This window comes from Pristiophorus japonicus, unplaced genomic scaffold, assembly GCF_044704955.1.
Source record: "Pristiophorus japonicus isolate sPriJap1 unplaced genomic scaffold, sPriJap1.hap1 HAP1_SCAFFOLD_296, whole genome shotgun sequence".
In the NCBI taxonomy this organism is placed as follows: Eukaryota; Metazoa; Chordata; class Chondrichthyes; family Pristiophoridae; genus Pristiophorus; species Pristiophorus japonicus.
This window is the reverse complement of record NW_027252735.1, coordinates 665,744-690,104: the sequence shown is the minus strand read 5'-3', so window position 1 is coordinate 690,104 and position 24,361 is coordinate 665,744. Positions and strand designations below refer to the sequence as shown.

The following is a 24,361-nucleotide window of genomic DNA, read 5'->3' as shown; positions in this document are numbered from 1 at the left end:
AACCATCTCCAACATTACACTTTGGCTCGGCCTTTTCTCATCCACACCGTCAGTTTCCCCACTTTACGCTCTGCTAATTATCGATGCAGAGCAATTCACACAGGTGCCGTCGAGGCTATGGGTTCTCAAGTAGCTGTTTCTGTTTCACACTGTTCATCACAGCTTGTACTTCAGTCTTGCCAGGTAAAAAGTGCGTTGGCATTGCAATGCATTAATGTAAAATGCTTGGCATGAAAAGAAAATGCAACGTTTTGTCGAGTGCATATTCATCCTGCTGATTGCATATTGCACAGATAATCTCAGCACACACTCTGCAGGCAAAAGCAGCATTAGACGACAAACTGATTTCTCCTCCGCTGACTTGTAACAGGTGTAGGGGGTGGTCTCGGAGGTCACGTTCACCTCTGACCTTCTGAGCGGTTCGAATTGCTCCCATTCCCTGAGTTCTCGACTTTGGATTTTTTGGGGATGTGACAAAGTGTAAGAGACAACTGGTTTGGTGCAAGAAACTTTAATTTTATTCAGGAAAGATAAGTACAATGTCAAAACATACAATCTCTAGAATAAGGAACACTTTATTACACATGCAAAAGGGGTTACAGAAAATAATACACCTCCCTCCTCCCAATACCTAAATCTGACTCGGTTAAACTCTAGGGCAACGGGGATAATGCTCACCAATCCTCTTATTGACAGTTAGCGGTGGATCACGGTTTCAGGGTTCGCTGGACTCTGTAGGTTCTGCTTGTCGAACCCCGAACATCGTGGAAGATTTCTTACTGCATAGTCTTCAGTTGGGTGGAGTCCGCTGATGCAGTAGGGCATGTTTTGGATTTATGGGGTGAGTATCCACTTTGCTCTGGTAGGAGTGGGTTGTAAAGTTCCTTTCGGTAATGTTTTACCAGTTGGCTGCTCAGGGATAGCTTGTAGAGTGAAAACAGCTTGCGAATATTCGGGTTTTCGTCGAGTTGACTTCAGTTTGGAAGTCGTTGTTCACAGTGGCTCAATATTGCCAATTTGGTTGCTGGTAATATCTTGTTGGTTGTTTCTTGAGCCTCTTGCTGCCGCGGCATGCTTGGTGTCCTGGTTGTTAAAAATAAGATAACATAAGAATTAGAAACAGGAGTAGGCCATCTAGCCCCTTGAGCCTGCTCCGCCATTCAAAAAGAACATGGCTGATCTGTTTGCGATGCTGTCTTGGTCAATGTTCTGAAGATACCAGGTTAATGAAAGCTGGTGTGCTGATCTTGAAGTCTGCCAGGTCTGAAGTATATGAAGCTGGTGTAGGAGCAAAGGTGGCTACTTCACTGTAAAACAGGGCCTCAATTATACCTTGAGAGCCTTGCGAATGTGCGCGCCAAATCAAACCCAATTCTTTGTCTTAATTTTGGATTGGTAATTCTTTGTTGGATTTTGGCGGGCTCGTTAACAGTAACGTGTTTTAGGATGTGTCGATCGGTTGAATTCGAATCGTAATTATATGAATTATATTCGGTGTTTACGTTGTCTGCCTAGGCCTGGGTTTTCCATGCAGGCCGGAAGGTGATTAACATTATGCATGTGTGGATGGGTTTCATTCTTGGAGCTATCGCTGGCTATCTCTGGGTCAATTGTTGCTATGTTAATGTCTCCTCGGGAGCAGAGTTTTGGAGTTTACACAGTTCCGCATACAATTTGTTTTAGCTCGAATATCCCAGACAGCTCCAATACCCAAAGACTGGTCTTTTAAGAGATTACTGTTCCCCTGGAACATTTGCAGTCCTTTTCCCTTGCAGACTCATGCAACCTTTAAAATCCCAAAGTTCATTTTAAGCGATTCCAAAATGAGCCTTCCTTAGAGTTTCTTTGTACAGAGGGGGAATCTGTGAATTTTGAGAGAACTCGAGTTTTACACAGGTAACTGACGGTTGAGCACACGATTTGACAACGAGACTTGTAGATCAAGCAACAATGACAAAGGCAACAAAACTGCCCACCAGCACCAGGTGTCTTTCATTTGTTTGTCTCAAAATTTCAGCAGCTGGGACAACAAGATCTGAACTCGGATCACTGTATTCAGAGGCTAGAGTGCTGAACATTACACCATGGAACTGACCATACCAAAGTCTTTGAAACAGTTCTCAAAAAGAACAAAATCATCTCCAACATTACACTTTGGCTCGGCCTTTTCTCATCCACAGCGTCAGTTTCCCCTCTTTAGGCTCTGCTAAATATCGATTTAGAGCAATTCACACAGATGCCGTCAGGTTTCTGGTCAATAGTGACCCCCAGGATGTTGATGGTGCGGGGTTCGGTGATGGCAATGACGTTGATAGCCGGGCCTGCTTAAGTTGCATGTTCCTGTCACTGATTGCTGCCAGGCTCCTGTTGGCTCCGCCCCGTGGGTTTATCTCGAACTTTAAACCACGAAACAGGTTCTCCTGAATTCCAAGGTGTGTACGGAAATCAACCACCAAAAGTCCTGTCATTAACCACAGGGGTTCCGGCAATTTTCTGATCGCAAAGCACTTTCAGTCCTTGTCCTTGTCCAGAAAATTGCAGAGGCGGAAAATGGGGAGCTTAATGACATTGAAAGGAGAACATTGTTGTTTGGTGCAGTTCCGTTCAGAGAAATGTTTCTAAAAGGAACTTTTTGCAGAGAGAGGGATTGAGCATTTCAGCTTGTTGCTGAACACTTCTCTCTGGGCACTGAGCTAAGCAGTAGTTTCTGTAGTGTAGTGGTTATCACGTTTGTCTCACATGCGAAATGACCTTAGTTTGATCCCAGGCAGAAATATTGTTTTTGAAACAAAAACTTGTGTGCGATAAAATTGAACAAAAGCAGTCCGGGTCACATTGTCGCATGATGCAAGCAACCTCGGACCCGGGCCAAAGCTCCCCGTACACCGAGCACACGCTCAGGAAAACCCCGGAGGAGAGGATATCCCGGGCACTGGGCTTTCCAGCAGCACTGGGCTTTCCAGCAACACTGAACAAGCGCCCGGTCTGAAACTTTCCAGAGCAATAACTTGCAACTGGCGCATTCACCAGTCAGGATGGCCGAGCGGTCTAAGGTGCTGCGTTCAGGTTACAGTTTCCTCTTGAGGCATGGGTTTGAAACCCACTCCTACCATTAATTGTATTTAATTACAAACTCATTTGTTTTGACACCACTCTGAAGTGCATTGGGACATCCATCTAACTTCATAAAATTATTCCACTTCAATTCCAAACGGTAATATCAAAGTTACTTCAGAAACAGCCTCGATCCCGGGTGGCTGTCGCGAAAGCAATGGTTTTGTGAAGTATTGAAAGGTGCCCTCGAAATATCTGGCACTGCTAATTTAAAAACACGGTTATAAGTTGTTTCAGTGCAAAAGAAGGCAGGCTCGAAGGGCCAAATGTCCGACTCCTGCTCCTGGTTCTTGTGTTCTTATGCAGAGCACAGAACAAATGATTAAATTATCAACTCTCCCTCAGTTCGCATTTCTTTCATTGTGCAAAAGAAGATTATGGGTTCATCAATAATGTTTTCCCGTGAAAACAACATAAGATTTAAGGAAAATTAATCACCCAACGTGGGGCTCGAACCCACGAGCGTGAGATTAAGAGTCTCATGCTCTACCGACTGAGCTAGCCGGGCTTCTCAACAGCTATCCTGTCAATCCCCTTCAGAATATTGTCCGTTTCAATGAGATCACCTCTCTTTCTTCTGAACTCCAGAGAGTATTGGCATATTCTACACAATCTCTCATCATAGGACAGTCCTCACATCCCAGGAATCAATCTGGTGAACCTCCGTTGCACCACCTCCAAGGCAAGTGTATCCTTCCTCAGATAAGGAGACCAAAACTGTGCGCAGTACTCCAGGTGTGGTCTCACCAGAGCCCTGTACAATTGTAGCAAGACTTCCTTACTCTTGTACTATGGGCTATTTATTAGGTACTATGGGCTGAATATCCTGTTTTTCTGCTGATTCTACGGTTGTATAAAAATTTATTAAAATTTGACAGTCACTTATTTGTATTTCCTTCAGTGTGCAACACATGTGGGTGGATTAATGATGATTGAAACAATTATTCAGTATCTCACAGACTTCAATTATTTTTGTCAACTTGCTCTGTAAAAATGCTTTCTGTGACCGAGAATCAAACCCAGACCACGGCAGTGAGAGCACCAGACCCGAAACCACTAGACTACCAGGGAACACTGCTTACAGACGCTGCGATAGCTTTAAATATAGTCAGCTTACAATCACAGCTGAGAATTGTGCGGTGACACGGCGTGTAACTGGATTTGCTGGGAGCAGCGTGGAGGACCCGACCTGCGTGAGAACACCAGCGGCAGGTCGGGGCCATAAAAGGAGCGGTGAGCGGCGGCCTGGGAGCAGCGTGGTGGTGTACCACGGCAAGGTACAGCGCGAGCTGGTGCAGGAGGGCGACGGCAGCGAAGAGTGATGTCATCAAAGTCCAGGTCGGTGATTGGAGCGTGGGCAGGTACAGCAGGAGCAGTGAGAGACTGTGGAGGGATGTGATCGGGGCCCAGGGGTGGTGTGAGTTCAGGGCCAGGGGCCCAGGGACAGCACGGGCCAGCCCACACTGCGATATGTGTGTACACCAGATCCGTGCAGCAGAGCTGGTCTCCAGTTGTCTGGGCGTTCGAGCGGCGGGGAGGTGGAGCGAGCAGGGCCCTATAAAGGCCCAGCAGGAGTCGGGGATCGGCGGCAGTCGGAGGTGTAGCTGGAGGAGGAGCAGCGAGCAGCGAGCTACAGCTGGTGCAGGATCAAAAGTAAGAAAGAAGTTTAAAGTAATCGAAGGGTGACGTCACAACCAAGAGGGCAAGTGATTGGCTGGTTGAGTAGTGTGTAGTTTTCCTTTCGTTTTTCTTTCTTCTTGTTCTTAGCAGTAAGAAACCTTGTCATTGTTGAAAAATTAACTAATTTAAGGGTTCATTCATGGCAGGAGAGGCCAGACCTGTGTCATGCTCCACCCGAGCTATGTGGGAAGACAGCGACGCTTCCAGCATCCCTGACGACTGCATGTGCAGGGAGTGTATCCAGCTGCAGCTCCTGACAGACCACATTGTGGCACTGGAGCTGCACATGGATTCACTCTGGAGCATCCGCGATGCTGAGGAAGTCGTGAAGAGTACGTTTAGTGAGTTGGTCATACCACAGGTAAAGGTTACTCAGGCAGATAGGGAATGGATGACCAAAAGGAAGAGCAGTGGAAGGAAGGTACTGCAGGTGTCCCCTGCAGCCATCTCCCTCCAAAACAGATACACCACCTTGGGTACTGTTGGGGGAGATGACTCATCAGGGAAAGGCAGCAGCAGCCATCCATGGCACCAGGGTTGGCTCTGCTGCACAGGAGGGCAGGAAAAAGAGTGGGAGAGCTATAGTGATACGGGATTCTATTGTAAGGGGAATAGTTCGGCGTTTCTGCGGGCGCAAACGAGACTCCAGGATGGTATGTTGCCTCCCTGGTGCAAAAGTCAAGTATGTCTTGGAGCAGCCAAAGAGCATTCTGGAGGGGCAGGGCGAACAGCCAGCTGTCGTGGTGCATATAGGTACCCACGATATAGACAAAAAATGGGATGAGGTCCTACAAGCTCAGTTTAGGGATCTAGGAGTTAAATTAAAGAGTAGGACATCAAAGGTAGTAATGTCACGATTGCTACCAGTGCCATGTGCTAGTCAGAGTAGGAATTGCAGGATAGCTCAGATGAATACGTGGCTTGAGGAGTGGTGCAGAAGAGAGGGATTCAAATTCCTAGGACATTGGAGCTGGTTCTGGGGGAGGTAGGACCAGTACAAACCAGACAGTCTGCACCTGGGCAGGATTGGAACCAATGTCCTTGGGGCAGTTTTTGATAGTGCTATTGGGAAGAGTTTAAACTAATATGGCAGGGGGATGGGAACCTTTGGAGGGAGACAGAGGGAAGTAAAATGGGGCAGAAGCAAAAGATAGAAAGAAGAAAAGTAAAAGTGGAGGACAGAGAAACCCAAGACAAAAATCAAAAAGGGCTACATTACAGTAAAAGTCTAAAGAGACAAAGTGTATTAAAACGATAACCTGAAGGCTCTGTGCCTCAATGCGAGGAGTATTCGTAATAAGGTGGGCGAATTAACTGCGCAGGCAGCTATTAATGAATATGATATAATTGAGATTATGGAGACATGATTCCAGGTTGATCAAGGTTGGGAGCTCAACATCCAGAGGTATTCAATATTCAGGAAGGATAGACAGAAAGGAAAAGGAGGTGGGGTAGCGTTGCTGGTTAAAGAGGAAATTAATGCAGTAGTAAGGAAGGACATTAACTTGGATGATGTGGAATCTGTATAGGTAGAGCTACGGAATACCAAAGGGCAGAAAACGCGAGTGGGAGTTGTGTACAGACCAGCAAACAGCAGTAGTGAGGTTGGGGACAGCATCAAACAAGAAATTAGGGATGCGTGCAATCATGGGCGACTTTAATCTGCATATAGATTGGACAAACCAAACTGGTAGAAATACGGTGGAGGAGCATTTCGTGGAGTGTATTAGAGATGGTTTTCTAGATTAATATGTCGAGGAACCAACTCGAGGGCTGGCCATCCTCGACTGGGTGATGTGTTATGAGAAAGGACTAATTAGCAATCTTGTTGTGCGAGGCCCCTTGGGGAAGAGTGATCATAATATGGTAGAATTTTTATTAAGATGGAGAGTGACACAGTTAATTCAGAGACTCAGGTCCTGAACTTAAGGAAAGGTAACTTCGATGGTATGAGGCATGAATTGGCTAGAATAGACTGGCGAATGATACTTAAAGAGTTGACAGTGGATAGACAATGGCAAACATTTAAAGATCACATGGATGAATTTCAACAATTGTACATCCCTGTCTGGAGTAAAAATAAAATGGAGAAGGTGGCTCAACCGTGACTAACAAGGGAAATTAGGAATAGTGTTAAATCCACGGAAGGGGCATATAAGTTGGCCAGAAAAAGCAGCAAACCTGAGAACTGAGAGAAATTTAGAATTCCGCAGAGGAGGACAAGGATTTAATTAGGAAGGGGAAAATAAGAGTATGAGAGGAAGCTTGCTGGGAACATAAAAACTGACTGCAAAAGCTTCTATAGATATGTGAAGCGAAAAAGATTAGTGAAGTCAAGACGGAGTTAGATATGGCCCTTGCGGCTAAAGGGATCAAGGGGTATTGAGAAATGATCAGCCAAGATCTTATTGAATGGTGGTGCAGGCTTGAAGGGCCGGATGGCCTACTCCTGCACCTATTTTCAATGTTTCTATGATTTTATGTTTCTATGTCCCTTGCAATCAGAATAATGTGAATTTATAATGGAGAACAAGGAAATGGCAGACCAATTGAACAAATACTTTGGTTCCGTCTTCATGAAGGAAGACACATATAACCTTCCGGAAATACTAGAGGACCGAGCGTCTTGCGAGAAGGAGGAACTGAAGGAAATCCTTATTAGTCAGGAAATTGTGTTAGCAAAATAAATGCGATTGAAGGCCAATAAATCCCCAGGGCCTGATAGTCTGCACCCAGAGTACTTAAGGAAGTGGCCCTAGAAATAGTGGATGCATTGATGATCATTTTCCAACATTATATAGACTCTGGATCAGTTCCTATGAATTAGAGGGTAGCTGATATAACCCCACTTTTTAAGAAAGGAGGGAGAGAGAAAACGGAATTATAGACTGGTTAGCCTGACATCGGTAGTGGGGAAAATGCTGGAATCAATTATTAAAGATGTAATAGCAGCGCATCGGGAAGGCAGTGACAGGATCCATCCAAGTCAGCATGGATTTATGAACTGGAAATCATGCTTGACAAATCTTCGAGAATTTTTTGAGGATGTAACCTTTAGAGTGGACAAGGGAGAACCAGTGGATATGGATGTGGACTTTCAAACAGCTTTTGACAAGGTCCCACACAAGAGATTAATGTGCAAAATTAAATAAATGGTATTGGGGTAATGTATTGACGTCGATAGAGAACTGGTTGGCAGACAGGAAGCAAAGAGCAGGAATAAACAGGTTCTTTTCAAAATGGCAGGCAGTGATTAGTGGGGTATCGCAAGGTTTAGTTCTGGGACCCCAGCTCTTTAAAATATACATTAAGAATTTAGACGAAGGAATTGAATGTAATATCTCCAAGTTTGCAGATGACACTAAGCTGGGTGGCAGTGTGAGCTGTGAGGAGGAAACTAAGAGGCGGCAGGGTGAATTGGACAGGTTAGGTGAGTCGGCAAATGCATGGCAGATGCAGTATAATGTGGATAAATGTGAGGTTATCCACTTTGGTGGCAAAAACAGGAAGGCAGAATATTACCTGGATTGTGAGAGATTAGGAAAAGGGGAGGTGCAATGAGACCTGGGTGTCATGGTACATCAGTCATTGAAAGTTGGCATGCAGGTATAGCAGGCAGTGAAGAAGTTAAATGGCATGTTGGCCTTCAGAGCGAGAGGATTTGAGTACAGGAGCAGGGAGGTCTTACTGCAGTTGTACAGGGCCTTTGTGAGGACACACCTTTGATCTCTTAATACACCTTTGATCTCCTAATCTGATGAAGGGCTGTTGAGAGAGTGCAGCGAAGGTTCACCGGACTGATTCCCGAGATGGCAGGAGGGAGATGGGGAAACAATTAACGTGTGCCTATTCCAGAGACTTCAGACTGGATCGACTAGGCTTATATTCACTGGAATTTAGAAGAATGAGAGGGGATCTCATAGAAACATATAAAATTCTGATGGGATTGGACAGGTTAGATGCAGGAAGAATATTCCCAATGTTGGGGAAGTCCAGAACTAGGAGACACAATCTAAGGATAAGGGGTAAGCCAGTTAGGACTGAGATGAGGAGAGACTTCTTCACTTAGAGAATTGTGAACCTATGGAATTCTCCACCACAGAAAGTTGTTGAGGCCAGTTCATTCGATGTGTTCAAAAGGGAATTAGATGCGGCCGTTACGGCTAAAGGGATCAAGTGGTGTGGAGAGAAAGCAGGAATGGGGAACTGAAGTTGCATGATCAGCCATGATCATATTGGATGGTGGTGAAGGCTCGAAGGGCCTGCACCTGCACCTATTTTCTATGTTTCTATGTTTCTATTATGCTTGAACTGTTTAAAACTGTAGTTAGGCCAAAGCGAGAGTACTGAGCACTGTTCTGGTCACCAAATCACAGGAAATGTTAATTGAACTGCAAAGTGTACAACGGAGATTCACAAGGATGTTGCCAGGACCGGACAATTTTAGCCATGAGTCAAGATTGGATAGCCCGCGGTTGTTTACTGTGGAACAGAGAATGCGGAGGGGGAGACTTGATTGCAGTGCATGAAATGATGTGGGGCCCAGATAGAGTGGATTAGGATGGAACTAATTCCCTCAGCAGAGATGGAAATTACCAAGCGGGAGAGAATTAAATAAAGATTTGAAGGATTAGAGAGGATTAGTGAAGAACACTTCTGAACCCAAACACTAGTGTGGGTTTGGAGGTCACTGCCTGAATGGTGGTAAATGCAGAAAGCCGCATCGTATTTACAAAGTGTTTGGTTATGCACGAGAAGTGCTGTAACTGACACGGCTACGGACCAAGAGCTGGAAAGTGGGATTAGGCTGGAGAGCTCCTTTTCAGCCCACATAGACACGGTGGGCCCAATGGCTGCTCTCTGTGCTGTAACTTTCTATGATTCTACCATTCCCAGTATTTCCTTATAAGTTTTTTAAGAAAAGGAAATTATGTCATTCTTTTAGGAATGTGAGACTTTTGTCTCCGGGTCTTCTGGGCTTTATCTGATTGGGAATTGTGCTCATGTTATTAAAAGTCTTGCTGTGAAAGTTGTTGATATCATCTGTTTGTTCAGTAACTGTAACTAAACCCAGTCAGCAGGGGCGATGTTATAACTGGATGGATTCTCTCGCCTATAAATAAGAGGAATCTTCTCATTGTCTCAATCGGTGAATTGCTCCCAGCGTTAATACCAACCATCGATTCATCGATTCTAATCGCAAGGGAAAATGTCTCTTGGTTTTCTCATCAAGCTCCAGATTTTATGGGCAATTTTTGATGTCCAAAAGATTTATGATCCTCTGCTGGCTGCAGTGGGTGTCCCTGGTATGTTCCTCCTTTCAGCCGGTATTTCAACAACCCGAGATTAACAGTAAATGGCTTCTTAGTCCCTGTGTCCAGCTTTTTATTCAATTACTTTCCTTGCAGTATAGCAACGAATAAACTTCAAAAATGCATCGATGTCTGAAAACACTTTGGGGCATCCTGTGGTCATGAAAGGTGCTGCACTCCGGCAATTCATTCATTCATTCATTGATAGAAACATAGAAACATAGAAAATAGATGCAGGAGTAGGCCATTCGGCCCTTCGAGTCTGCACCGCCATTCAATGAGATCATGGCTGATCATTCCCTCAGTACCCTTTCCTGCTTTCTCCCCATATCCCTTGATCCCTTTAGCCGTAAGGGCCATATCTAACTCCCTCTTGAATATATCCAATGAACTGGCCTCAACAACTCTCTGCGATACAGAATTCCACAGGTTAACAACTCTCTGAGTGAACAAGTTTCTCCTCATCTCAGTGCTAAATGTCCTACCCCTTATCCTAAGATTGTGTCCCCTGGTTCTGGACTTCCCCAACATCGGGACCATTCTTCCCGCATCTAACCTGCCCAGTCCCGTCAGAATCTTATATGTTTCTATGAGATCCCCTCTCATCCTTCTAAACTCCAGTGTATAAAGGCCCAGTTGATCTTGTCTCTCCTCATATGTCAGTCCAGCCATCCTGGGAATCAGTCTGCAGAACCTTCGCTGCACTCCCTCAATAGCAAGAACGTCCTTCCTTAGGTTAGGAGACCAAAATTGAAGACAATATTCCAGTTGAGGCTTCACCAAGACCCTGTACAAGTGCAGTAAGACCTTCCTGCTCCTGTACTCAAATCCCCTAGCTATGAGGGCCAACATACCATTTGCCTTCTTCACCGCCTGCTGTACCTGCATGCCAACTTTCAATGACTGATGAACTATGACACCCAGGTCTCATTACACCTCCCCTTTTCCTAATCTGCTGCCATTCAGATAATATTCTGCCTTCGTGTTTTTACCCCCAAAGTGGATAACCTCACATTTATCCACATTATACTGCATCTGCCATGCATTTGCCCACTCACCTAACCTGTCCAAGTCACCCTGCAGCCTTTAAGCATCCCCCTCACAGCTCACACCGCCACCCAGTTTAGTGTCATCTGCAAACTTGGAGATATTACACTCAATTCCTTCATCTAAATCGTTGATGTATATTGTAATGAGCTGGGGTCCCAGCACTGAGCCCTGCGGCACTCCATTCGTCACTGCCTGCCATTCTGAAAAGGACCCGTTTATCCCTACTCTCTGCTTCCTGTCTGCCAACGAGTTCTCTATCCACATCAGTGCATTACCCCCAATACCATGATCTTTGATTTTGCACACCAATCTCTTGGGTGGGACCTTGTGAAAAGTCTTTTGAAAGTCCAAATACACCACATCCACTGGTTCTCCCTTGTCCACTCTGCGAGTTACTTCCTCAAAAAATTCCAGAAGATTCGTCATTCATCATTAATCCATGCTGACTTGGACCGATCCTATCACTGCTTTCCAGATGCGTTGCTATTTCGTCCTTAATGATTGATTCCAACATTTTCCCCATGACTGATGTCAGGCTAACCGGTCTATAATTACCTGTTTTCTCTCTCCCTCCTTTTTAAAAAAGTGGTGTTACATTAGCTCCCCTCCAGTCCATAGGAACTGATCCAGAGTCGATAGACTGTTGGAAAATGACCACCAATGCATCCACTATTTCTAGGACCACTTCCTTCAGTACTCTTTTTTCCTTCCTTTCTCCTGCCTCTCTGTTGTTTTGTGAATCGCTCCTGTGTGTGTTTGATTCTGGTCCATGCTGCACTGATGTGAACTCCCATTCATTGCTAGCAGTTCAATGATTGCTGTGTCTTTCATTTGTCATTATTAGTTCCATTTCAGCAGTCATATTTAGATCTGACTCTTCTGTCAGGCGATGGGACCAGCCATACTACTTATTCTCTCACTTTAAAGGGGATACTTTGTTGTAAATTCTGAGTCCGAGTTTCGGCTGAGAAACTGTTCCATGATCTCACACAAATTAGACAATTTCTGCATTGTACAGTTGATTATTTAATTATACAAATGAGTCAGAACAGTTAACTGACAGAAGCATTGATAATACAATCTGATTCAGCTGCCGCACTTTCCATCATTTCCCGTTTTAAGTTATGAATGGTTAAATTAGAGTTCGAATTTTGATCCCGGTTTATTATTATGCAGCACATTTAATGGTTTGATTACTGAGACTGAATCTGCATTATCAATTGAATCCCGTGCCTGCCTGATACAGTTCACCATATCGCTGATCGAATGTATAGTCATTGCAGCGCAGTGTTTTGTTAGTGACACCATTCGTTGTTGGATTGTGATTTATTCATTTCATGAATTAAAAGCCGAGTGCACTCCTGCCACTTGAGGAAAAGACCAAGAGTCACAGTGTTTGAATAGAATGGAAATATTTGCCGGCACAGATCCGATGCACCGATTGGCCTCCTCCTGTTCTCTACTATTCTACGATTCTACGATTCTCACTTCTGAAACCCAGTTTTGGTGTAATGGCCCGGTATTTGCTCTCAGCATTTGCCATCATTACAACTGTGAATCTGAGAGCAATGTCCGGAGTAAGCAATACACAGTTACAGGCGGAAATCCAGGAGTTGCTGCCAGTCATTTCCTGTTCCTCCCCAGGACTCGCTGTTAAACTCCCCACAGCCGGCAATCAATTCAACTCGCTGACAGAAATTAAACTTTTTTGCTGTTATATCTCTCTTAAAAGCCCCGGAAATAGTCAAGCTTTGTTGAAAGAGACGTAACTGTGTTTTTGATGGTGTATTACATTCTAATTACTGCTGAACCGTCGTCCTGGCACTAAACATCTAATTTTATACCGACGTTATGTCAAAATCTTCCACAATGATAAAAATTCCGTGGTTATTTATAACTGAAAAAACATGTTTCCTTATATTATTTTAGTTTCTACATTATTCCTGTAAATGTCCCAATCTTTATTTCGCTCTCTGTAAAATAATTAAAACGTGAAGGATAATCAGTGCGTTTTACTTCCCAATTTGCAATCTGTGAATTGTTCAATGTGATTGGCTGCTGAGCCAGCTTCATGACATCACTGTTGCTGGAGTCTGGAGATCCCCTATACTTGCCCTCAAATGCAAGTTACGATCAGCGGGGTGATATTGATGCCACAGGAATCACTGGATCTTTGTGGGCAGCATTGTTCGAGGACAGCGGTGAGCACTGACCGCAAAATCTGGGCGATTATAGTTTGAATCATATTATTCCACTATTTACAGTAAGAGCAGCATTGTTCCAACTGTAACCTGTAAGGTAATTGAGAAATTGTGGGGTAAAATGAATGATATTAAGGGGACATTCTCTGCCGTTGTATTCTTGGTGCAGTACATGACACGTGAACATGAATTTCCAATTGCCGAGTATAGAATCAGAGAATGGTTACAGCACAGAAGGAGGACATGCGGCCAGTCTAGCCTGTGCCAGATCTCTGCAAGGGCACTTCAGCTATTCCCACTCCCCACCCTTTCCCATGAGCCCGAGATGTTGTTTCCTTCAGAAGAGCATAGGATGTCAGTTACTCGGCTCCTCGAATGTTAATCCATCGGGAATCCAAGGGCAAAGCATCAGAATTGGAATCACATCTAATATCCAAAATAAACATTAATTCAGAATTGAACATTTTGTATTAGGAGCACAAATGTGGAACAATATTTCTACATGAGATGATGTAAACTAGTTGTAATTTTAAATGTATATGCGACAGGCTCGCTGGGGAGATGGTGGAAGCAGTGAGAGTTGACTCATTCAGAGGTAAGTTCGATAAATATGCTTCAAAAATTACCTTTCCAGGAGAGAGTATCTGTGTCTTTCCCCTAGCCCCACACTAACCCTACGTCCTTCTGTGACCGCCCTGGAACACTCTCTCTCCCGACTCTCTTACAACTGCACTTACGAGATCCCAACTGTCCAGCCTTCGGCCCTCCATTCACCACGATATTTCTGCAGCTACCGATCTGCTCAACTACACCCTCACCACCACATTTGTTGGCCAAGTCCCGATTAAAACAATCAGTCTCTCTCTCACACTGGCTGTTCCCCCTGGTGCAGTACCCAACTTCACTCCCTTAAGTCCAAGAGACACAGACTTAAACGGATATGGCGGACAACTGGTTTAGCTATTCACCGCCAATAATAATGTATTATTGGGTCCTGCTCCTGTCTGACAAAATTGCTCCCGACTCCAGAATCATTCTGGAATGCAAAGATCAACCCGGCTTCCATTGTCTAGTGCTAACCATCTTCTTAAACCCTCTCCCCAGTCTCCTTCATCCTCACCTCCCACAACAATATTAGGCGCTCATGCACTTCTTTGTCTCTAAGATTGAGACCATCCAATCAGCTGCCTCTGCCACTTTGCTTCCTTCCCCTAGGCCACCGTGACAAACTTCCTCTAAGGATCGCCCTGCCCTAGCCCGGGACTTGCATATGTTTCCACTTTCTCTCCAATCTCCCCTCATGACTTATCTGTGCTGAAATTGTTCATGTATCACTTCCTGCTCCCTCGACCCTATTACCACCAAACTGCTCACCACCCAACATTCCTTCCTGCCTCCCATGTTAATGGACACAGTTAATGGTTCTCTCTCCTCGCGCTCTATCCCCCTCTCCTTCAAACCTGCTGTGATCAACCCTCGCCTCAAAAAAGCAAACCGCTTGACCACTCTGTCCTTGGAAACTGCCGCCCCGTGTCCATCCGCCCTTTCCTCGCCAATGTCCTTCAATGTGTTGTCGCCTCACAAATCCGTGTGCATCTTTCCCACCTCCATGTTCGATTCTGTCCACTCAGGTTTCTGCCCATGCCACATTACCGAAACAGCTTATCATGGCCAGAAATGTCATCCTACATGACTGTGACAAAGATAAGCTATCCTTCCTCGTCCTTCTTGACATATCTGCATTCTTTCACACTGCTGACCACTCCATTCTCCTTCAACGCCACTCCAAAGTCATCCAGCTGGGGGGGACTGCACTCAGCTTGTTCATTCTTATCTTTCTAATCTTAGCCAAAGAATCACCTGCAAAGGCTTCTCTTCCCACTCCTGCATTGTTACATCTGGTGTCCTCCATGGATTTATCCTTGGCCGCCTCCTATTTCTCATCTGCATGCTACCCCTTGGCGATATCATCCGAAAACACAGCGTCAGTTTCCCCATGTACGCTGATGACACTCAGCTCGAAGTCACCACCACTTCCCTTGACCCCTCCAAAGACTCTAAATTTTCAGACTGTGGTCTGACATCCAGTTCTGGATGAGCAGACAATTTCTCCCATAAAATATTGGGAAGCTGTTGCCTTTGGTCCCTGCCACAAACTGCGTTCTCCAGCCACTTACACCATCACTCTCCCCACCTTCTGTCTGAGGCTCAATCACAATGTTTGCAACCTTGCTGGTATATGTGACCCTGAGATGAGCTTCTGAACATATACCGTTCCATAACTAATACTGCTTTTTTCCACCTCCATAACATCGCCCGTCTCCACTCCTGCCTCAGCTCAACTGCTGCTGAAACCCTCACTCATTCCTTTGTTACCTGTAGAATTGACTGTTCCAATGCACCCCTGCCCAGCCACATTCTACCCTACGTAAATTTGAGCTGATCCAAAACTCGGCTGCCCTGTCAGAACTCGCACCAAGTTCACCCATCCCCCTGTACTTGCTGACCTACATTGTCTCCCCGTTAAGTAACGCCTCTATTTCAAAATATTGTTGTTAAATCCATGCAAGGCTTCGCCCCTCCCTATCTCTGTAAACTTCCCCAGCCCTACAACCCCCCAAGATATGTGCACTCCTCTAATTCTGCACTCTTGAGCATCCCTGATTTTAATCGCTCAAACATTGGTGGCCGTGCCTTCTGTTACCTGGGCCCTAAGCTCTGGAATTCCCTGCCGAACTCTCTCCGCCTCTCGACCTCGATTTCCACCTTTAAGACGCTCCTTCAAACCAACCTTTTTGACTAAGCTTTGGTCGTCTGCCGCACTTTATCCTTATGTGTCTGGGCATTAATTTTTGTATTATAATACACCTGCGGAGCACCTTGGAAAGCTTCACTGTGTTAAAGACGAGATATAAATACCTTGTTGCTGCAGTTGTAATTGGAGACATGTCATGTGGTAAAAGTAGCTGCTGAGAGGGGACACATGACGTTGGATCTGTACTTCCCAATGCTCGCCACCAGGGGGCTTCTCTTCCACTCATGCCTGGCTCTATTGTACACTGTTGGCAGCGATTGATTGCTCTGATTAGACAACGACGCAATCATCATTACATCGTGCGACAACCCGGAAGCTACAAGGTAAATTAGATGAACTGTAGTATTTTTATTCATCCAGTAACTCCTATGATGCTATTGCGTAGATTACAAACATTTGATAGCCAGGTTTGGGTTGTGACATTGTACAGGTGCGTTCAATGCCTTGAACCAATGACCATTGTTGATCTATGAGCACAGAGAGTGGGTGTTGTTAGCTTACAATCCCATCCTAAGGGCACCATCAATTGTCCCATTCCTCTTACTGCCAGGCCTCTTCTATCCCATCCCCACCTCGGGACAGTAAGTTCAGCTGTATCACTCCAACAACTAACTCGTACACTCTGCAATTCAATCCTGCAAATACCCTCCCATTTCATTCTCCCGCTGGCTCACGTATAGGTGAAGCTCACACTTCTCCATTCATTATTTTAGGGTTTGTTCTAAAATCAGGTTCTGGTTTGAACCGTGTTTCATTTGGTCCCATTGTGTCTCGTATTTTGCGATAATTTACCGATTCCTCTGATTACAAATCTCCACGTATCTCCATCACCGATAATATGAAATGGTTCCATCACTTGATGAAATGCCAAGCAGCAAAATTCTTGGTGCATCTCATGTTATTGTGAAGAACGATATTATCCCTGTTATAGATCCGACTCTGTCATGTCTTTGAAAACACAGCAAACTACTGTATGTATCCGCTGTTTGTGAATAATGTTCCTATTTTCCTCTTGCTCACAGTTAATGTGGTGACGATTGTGATCCTGTCTCGGGGAAAGTGTGGTCTCTCCAAATGTGTCACTCACTACCTGGTGGCCATGGCAGCGGTGGATCTACTGGTCGTGATCATCGATCTGATACTGAGGCAGATTCCTATTGTTTATCGGGATCAATTTCTTTTTCTGTTGCACGTTAGAATGTGTAATATCCATGCTATCCTGCTTTATGTAGCCACAGATTGTTCTGTCTGGTTCACGGTCACTTTCACCTTCGATCGGTTTGTGGCCATTTGTTGCCAGAAGCTGAAATTGAAATATTGCACGGAGCAAACAGCGACTGTGGTTCTAGGAACAGTGACAGTGCTGAGCTGTCTGAGGAACATTTTCTGGTATTTTCTGTATACAAGTGAATATTGGCTGTCCAACAGTCCATGGTTTTGCAGTGTGACAATTGGTGTATCTCGTTCGCTGGTCTGGACTATCATTGAATTAATGCATTACATTTTACAACTTTTATTCTATTTATTTTGATTCTACTGTTCAATGCTTTAACGGTCAGACATATTTTAGTGTCCAGCAGAGCCCGCAGTAGACTCCGGGGTCGGAGCAGTGGCGAGAGCCCCAGTGACCCAGAGATGGAGACTGTAGGAAATCGATGATTGTACTGTTTGTTATATCGGGGAATTTCATACTGTTATGGGTGGTGTTCATGGTCTGTTCTATATTGAGACGATTGGATGACTTGGGATACTCTGTTTCTCTGCCCATGTTTGTATCGGAAATCAGCTTCATGCTCCAGCTCCTGAGTTGCTGCACAAACACTTTTATTTACGCAGTGACCCAGAAGAAATTCAGAGAGGATTTGAGGAATGTAGTCACATATCCTTTCACAATGATGCTCAAGTTAATTCGATGAGAAGGTTTCATATTTTTTCATATCATATATTGTTATGTCATATTCTGTTAATTTCACTGTCGGCTTTATGTAATTTATATTTTATGAAACATATCTCAAGCTGTTTGAATCTTAACAGTAAGTTAATATCATAGTAGGGTCCTTGCAGACATGTGTTCCCCCAGGGCAGCACGTTACCCAAGAGCGGATTGATGCCTCAGACAGTCAGGGGCTGAGCTCGGTATCCAGGGGTATATTGGCAATGGGAGCCTTGTGCCATTATTTTACACATTAGACCATTAGTTCACCATTTCCCCTCAGTCAGGGGGAATACAGTTTCTCAGTGTTGAAAACTTTCTCGGATCTCTGCTGATCTTTGAAGAAAGACTTTTTTGAAAATCAGGTCATACACCAGAAAAAAATCAAGGTGGAAGAAGACTGTGCAGGAGATTAATCTCTGCATCCTCACTGGGATAGATACAGAAACAGAATCAATGTTTGTACTTCAACTTGTAATCAAAAGTTTTTGTTAGATCTTTATTTTAGTGACAGTTTCCAAACTGATGTTGAACTGCTTACACTGGACTCTATCGCTCTCAGTGTTCTGTATGTTTTACCTATTGTGCAATAAAGCAGATTGTACATCGAACAAAAAAACACTTTGCACAGTGATACATTCGTCCAGCGTTGGATAGTCCCTAAAGCTTCTCGGCCCGATCAGAAGGTAATGTCATTGCTGCAATCCTGCTCCCGGTACAGCACTCTCCCGTCTCCCGGTACAGCTCACTCACTGATCCTAATACAGCTCTCTCACTGATCCCAGTACAGCTCGCTCACTGATCCCGGTACAGCTCACTCACTGATCCTGGTACAGCTCACTCACTGATCCCGGTACAGTTCACTCACTGATCCCAGTACAGCTCACTCACTGATCCCGGTACAGCTCACTCACTGATCCTGGTACAGTTCACTCACTGATCCCAGTACAGCTCACTCACTGATCCTGGTACAGCTCACTCACTGATCCTGGTACAGCACACTCACTGATCCTGGTACAGCTCACTCACTGATTCCAGTACAGCTCACTCACTGATCCTGGTGCAGCTCACTCACTGATCCCGGTACAGCTCACTCACTGATACTGGTACAGCACACTCACTGATCCCGGTACAGCACACTCACTGATCCTGGTACAGCTCACTCACTGATCCTGGTACAGCTCACTCACTGATCCTGGTACAGCTCACTCACTGATCCTGGTACAGCTCACTCACTGATCCTGGTACAGCTCACTCACTGATCCTGGTACAGCACACTCACTGATCCCAGTACAGCTCACTCACTGATCCTGGTACAGCTCACTCATTAGTCCCGGTACAGCTCACTCACTGATCCCGGTACAGCACACTCACTGATCCCGGTACAGCTCACTCACTGATCCCGGTACAGCTCACTCACTGATCCTGGTACAGCACACTCACTGATCCCGGTACAGCTCACTCACTGATCCCGGTACAGTTCACTCACTGATCCTGGTACAGTTCACTCACTGATCCCAGTACAGCTCACTCACTGATCCTGGTACAGCTCACTCACTGATCCTGGTACAGTTCACTCACTGATCCCAGTACAGCTCACTCACTGATCCTGGTACAGCTCACTCACTGATCCTGGTACAGCACACTCACTGATCCTGGTACAGCTCACTCACTGATCCCAGTACAGCTCACTCACTGATCCTGGTACAGCTCACTCATTAGTCCCGGTACAGCTCACTCACTGATACTGGTACAGCACACTCACTGATCCCGGTACAGCACACTCACTGATCCTGGTACAGCTCACTCACTGATCCTGGTACAGCTCACTCACTGATCCTGGTACAGCTCACTCACTGATCCTGGTACAGCTCACTCACTGATCCTGGTACAGCTCACTCACTGATCCCGATACAGCTCACTCACTGATCCTGGTACAGCTCACCCATTCGTCCCGGTACAGCTCACTCACTGATCCCGGTACAGCACACTCACTGATCCCGGTACAGCACACTCACTGATCCCGGTACAGCTCACTCACTGATCCCGGTACAGCTCACTCACTGATCCTGGTACAGCACACTCACTGATCCCGGTACAGCTCACTCACTGATCCCGGTACAGCTCACTCACTGATCCTGGTACAGCTCACTCACTGATCCCGATACAGCTCACTCACTGATCACGGGACAGCTCACTCACTGATCCCGGTACAGCTCACTCACTGATCCTGGTACAGCTCACTCACTGATCCTGGTACAGCTCACTCACTGATCCTGGTACAGCTCACTCACTGATCCCAGTACAGCTCACTCACTGATCCCGGTACAGCTCACTCACTGATCCTGGTACAGCTCATTCACTGATCCCGATACAGCTCACTCACTGATCCCGATACAGCTCACTCACTGATCCCAGTACAACTCACTCACTGATCCTGGTACAGCTCACTCACTGATCCCGATACAGCTCACTCACTGATCCCGATACAGCTCACTCACTGATCCCGGTACAGCTCACTCACTGATCCTGGTACATCACTCACTGATCCTGGTACAGCTCACTCACTGATCCTCGTACAGCTCACTCACTGATCCCGGTACAGCTCACTCACTGATCCCGATACAGCACACTCACTGATCCTGATACAGCTCACTCACTGATCCCGATACAGCTCACTCACTGATCCCGGTACAGCTCACTCACTGATCCCGGTACAGCTCACTCACTGATCCCGGTACAGCTCACTCACTGATCCTGGTACAGTTCACTCACTGATCCCAGTACAGCTCACTCACTGATCCTGGTACAGCTCACTCACTGATCCTGGTACAGCACACTCACTGATCCTGGTACAGCTCACTCACTGATCCCAGTACAGCTCACTCACTGATCCTGGTACAGCTCACTCATTAGTCCCGGTACAGCTCACTCACTGATACTGGTACAGCTCACTCACTGATCCCGGTACAGCTCACTCACTGATCCTGGTACAGCTCACTCACTGATCCTGGTACAGCTCACTCACTGATCCTGGTACAGCTCACTCACTGATCCTGGTACAGCACACTCACTGATCCTGGTACAGCACACTCACTGATCCCGGTACAGCACACTCACTGATCCTGGTACAGCTCACTCACTGATCCTGGTACAGCACACTCACTGATCCCGGTACAGCACACTCACTGATCCTGGTACAGCTCACTCACTGATCCTGGTACAGCTCACTCACTGATCCTGGTACAGCTCACTCACTGATCCTGGTACAGCTCACTCACTGATCCTGGTACAGCTCACTCACTGATCCCGATACAGCTCACTCACTGATCCTGGTACAGCTCACTCACTGATCCTGGTACAGCTCACTCACTGATCCTGGTACAGCTCACTCACTGATCCTGGTACAGCTCACTCACTGATCCTGGTACAGCTCACTCACTGATCCTGGTACAGCTCACTCACTGATCCCGATACAGCTCACTCACTGATCCTGGTACAGCTCACTCACTGATCCTGGTACAGCTCACTCACTGATCCTGGTACAGCTCACTCACTGATCCTGGTACAGCTCACTCACTGATCCTGGTACAGCTCACTCACTGATCCCGATACAGCTCACTCACTGATCCTGGTACAGCTCACTCACTGATCCTGGTACAGCTCACTCACTGATCCTGGTACAGCTCACTCACTGATCCTGGTACAGCTCACTCACTGATCCTGGTACAGCTCACTCACTGATCCCGGTACAGCTCACTCACTGATCCTGGTACAGCTCACTCATTCGTCCCGGTACAGCTCGCTCACTGATCCTCGTACAGCTCACTCACTGATCCTGGTACAGCTCACTCACTGATCCTGGTACAGCTCACTCACTGATCCTGGTACAGCTCACTCACTGATCCTGGTACAGCACACTCACTGATCCCAGTACAGCTCACTCACTGATCCTGGTACAGCTCACTCACTGATCCCGGTACAGCTCACTCACTGATCCTGGTACAGCTCACTCACTGATCCCGGTACAGCTCACTCACTGATCCTGGTACAGCTCACTCATTAGTCCCGGTACAGCTCACTCACTGATCCCGGTACAGCACACTCACTGATCCCGGTACAGCTCACTCACTGATCCCGGTACAGCTCACTCACTGATCCTGGTACAGCACACTCACTGATCCCGGTACAGCTCACTCACTGATCCCGGTACAGCTCACTCACTGATCCTGGTACAGCTCACTCACTGATCCCGATACAGCTCACTCACTGATCACGGGACAGCTCACTCACTGATCCCGGTACAGCTCACTCACTGATCCCGGTACAGCTCACTCACTGATCCTGGTACAGCTCACTCACTGATCCTGGTACAGCTCACTCACTGATCCTGGTACAGCTCACTCACTGATCCTGGTACAGCTCACTCACTGATCCCAGTACAGCTCACTCACTGATCCCGGTACAGCTCACTCACTGATCCTGGTACAGCTCACTCACTGATCCCGATACAGCTCACTCACTGATCCCGATACAGCTCACTCACTGATCCCAGTACAACTCACTCACTGATCCTGGTACAGCTCACTCACTGATCCCGATACAGCTCACTCACTGATCCCGATACAGCTCACTCACTGATCCCGGTACAGCTCACTCACTGATCCTGGTACATCACTCACTGATCCTGGTACAGCTCACTCACTGATCCTCGTACAGCTCACTCACTGATCCCGGTACAGCTCACTCACTGATCCCGATACAGCACACTCACTGATCCTGATACAGCTCACTCACTGATCCCGATACAGCTCACTCACTGATCCAGGTACAGCTCACTCACTGATCCCGGTACAGCTCACTCACTGGTCCCGATTCAGCTCACTCACTGATTCCGATACAACTCACTCACTGATCCTGGTACAGCACACTCACTGATACTGGTACAACTCACTCACTGATCCTGGTACATCACTCTCCCCTGTCCCAGTACATCACACTCCCGTGTCCCGATACAGCACAATCCCATGTGTGAATGTTTAAAAATGTATAGAGACATTGAAGTTGAGAACGTGGGAATTGTATAGGGACAGTATAAGCTAACAAAGAATTCATGGAGGAATAGCCATGACATCTCAGACTCGAGACTGCGAAATGTTACAACACTAACATGTATTGAAACAAAACCCACAGCTTGCAGAAAAACCTCAAGGTCTTATTAAATCATGTTATTAACCTGAAACATTAACAGAAGGTCTTTGTTTAAAATCAGACCATACTTAGGTCGGCTTATGAGTGGACAAAGGGAAAGAGGGATCAAAAGAGATAGGCTGGACTAGGATGTCACTCTAGCCCTATCTTGTTATCTTTTGCCGAAAATGTATAACCATCGTCCCTTTACAATGTAACGTCACTTTGTCCGTAGGAAGTGGGTGCGTTCGAACAGACTTGCATTCCTTCTGTCTGATAAAGTCCCCGATCGGGATTTGTTTTTTAAATAAAAGCTTGCTTTGTTTAAAGCACAAACGGTATTCGTTTCAGTAATTTTGCTGAACCAGATTGAGGTAAAAGAATCCAGAAATCAGCACATGTACCATGAAACCTCACTCACTAGTTTGTTATATCGGGGAATTTCATATTGTTATGGGTGGTGTTCATGGTCTGTTCTATATTGAGATGATTGGATATTCTGTTTCTCTGCCGTGTACCATGAAACCTCACTCACTCGTCCTGGTACATCACACTCCCGTGTACCATGAAAGCACACTCACTGGTCCTGGTACAGCGCACTCCCGTGTACCATGAAAGCACACTCACTGGTCCTGGTACATCACACTCCCGTGTACCATGAAACCTCACTCACTCGTCCTGGTACATCACACTCCCGTGTACCATGAAAGCACACTCACTGGTCCTGGTACATCACACTCCCGTGTACCATGAAAGAACACTCACTGGTCCTGGTACATCACACTCCCATGTACCGTGAAAGCTCACTCACTGGGCCTGGTATATCACACTCCCGTCTACCATGAAAGCACACTCATTGGTCCTGGTACATCACACTCCCGTGTACCATGAAAGCACACTCACTGATCCTGGTACAGCACAATCCTGGCTCCAGTTACAGGACATTCCCGAGTCCCGGTCCAGCAGAATCCCGGATCCACGTACAGTACGGATAATAAGAAAACCGCTGGGAATCCACATCTGGAAGAAAGCGGGGACCAGACGCTTATGGGAGTGTTTGCTTGAA

The 24,361-nt window shown here is 46.1% G+C and overlaps 1 protein-coding gene and 1 non-coding gene across 2 annotated transcripts in view; both read right to left on the bottom strand.

Annotated features, from left to right (window-relative positions):
• LOC139248812 (probable G-protein coupled receptor 139) overlaps nt 1-24,361 on the bottom strand; it is a gene marked incomplete at its 5' end in the record, with an annotated part of 78,119 nt that overhangs the window by 34,689 nt on the left and 19,069 nt on the right. The gene's annotated exons all lie outside the window — the stretch shown is intronic.
• trnak-cuu (transfer RNA lysine (anticodon CUU)) lies at nt 3,550-3,622 on the bottom strand. Its single transcript has one exon. It is a non-coding gene; the product is annotated as a tRNA-Lys (tRNA).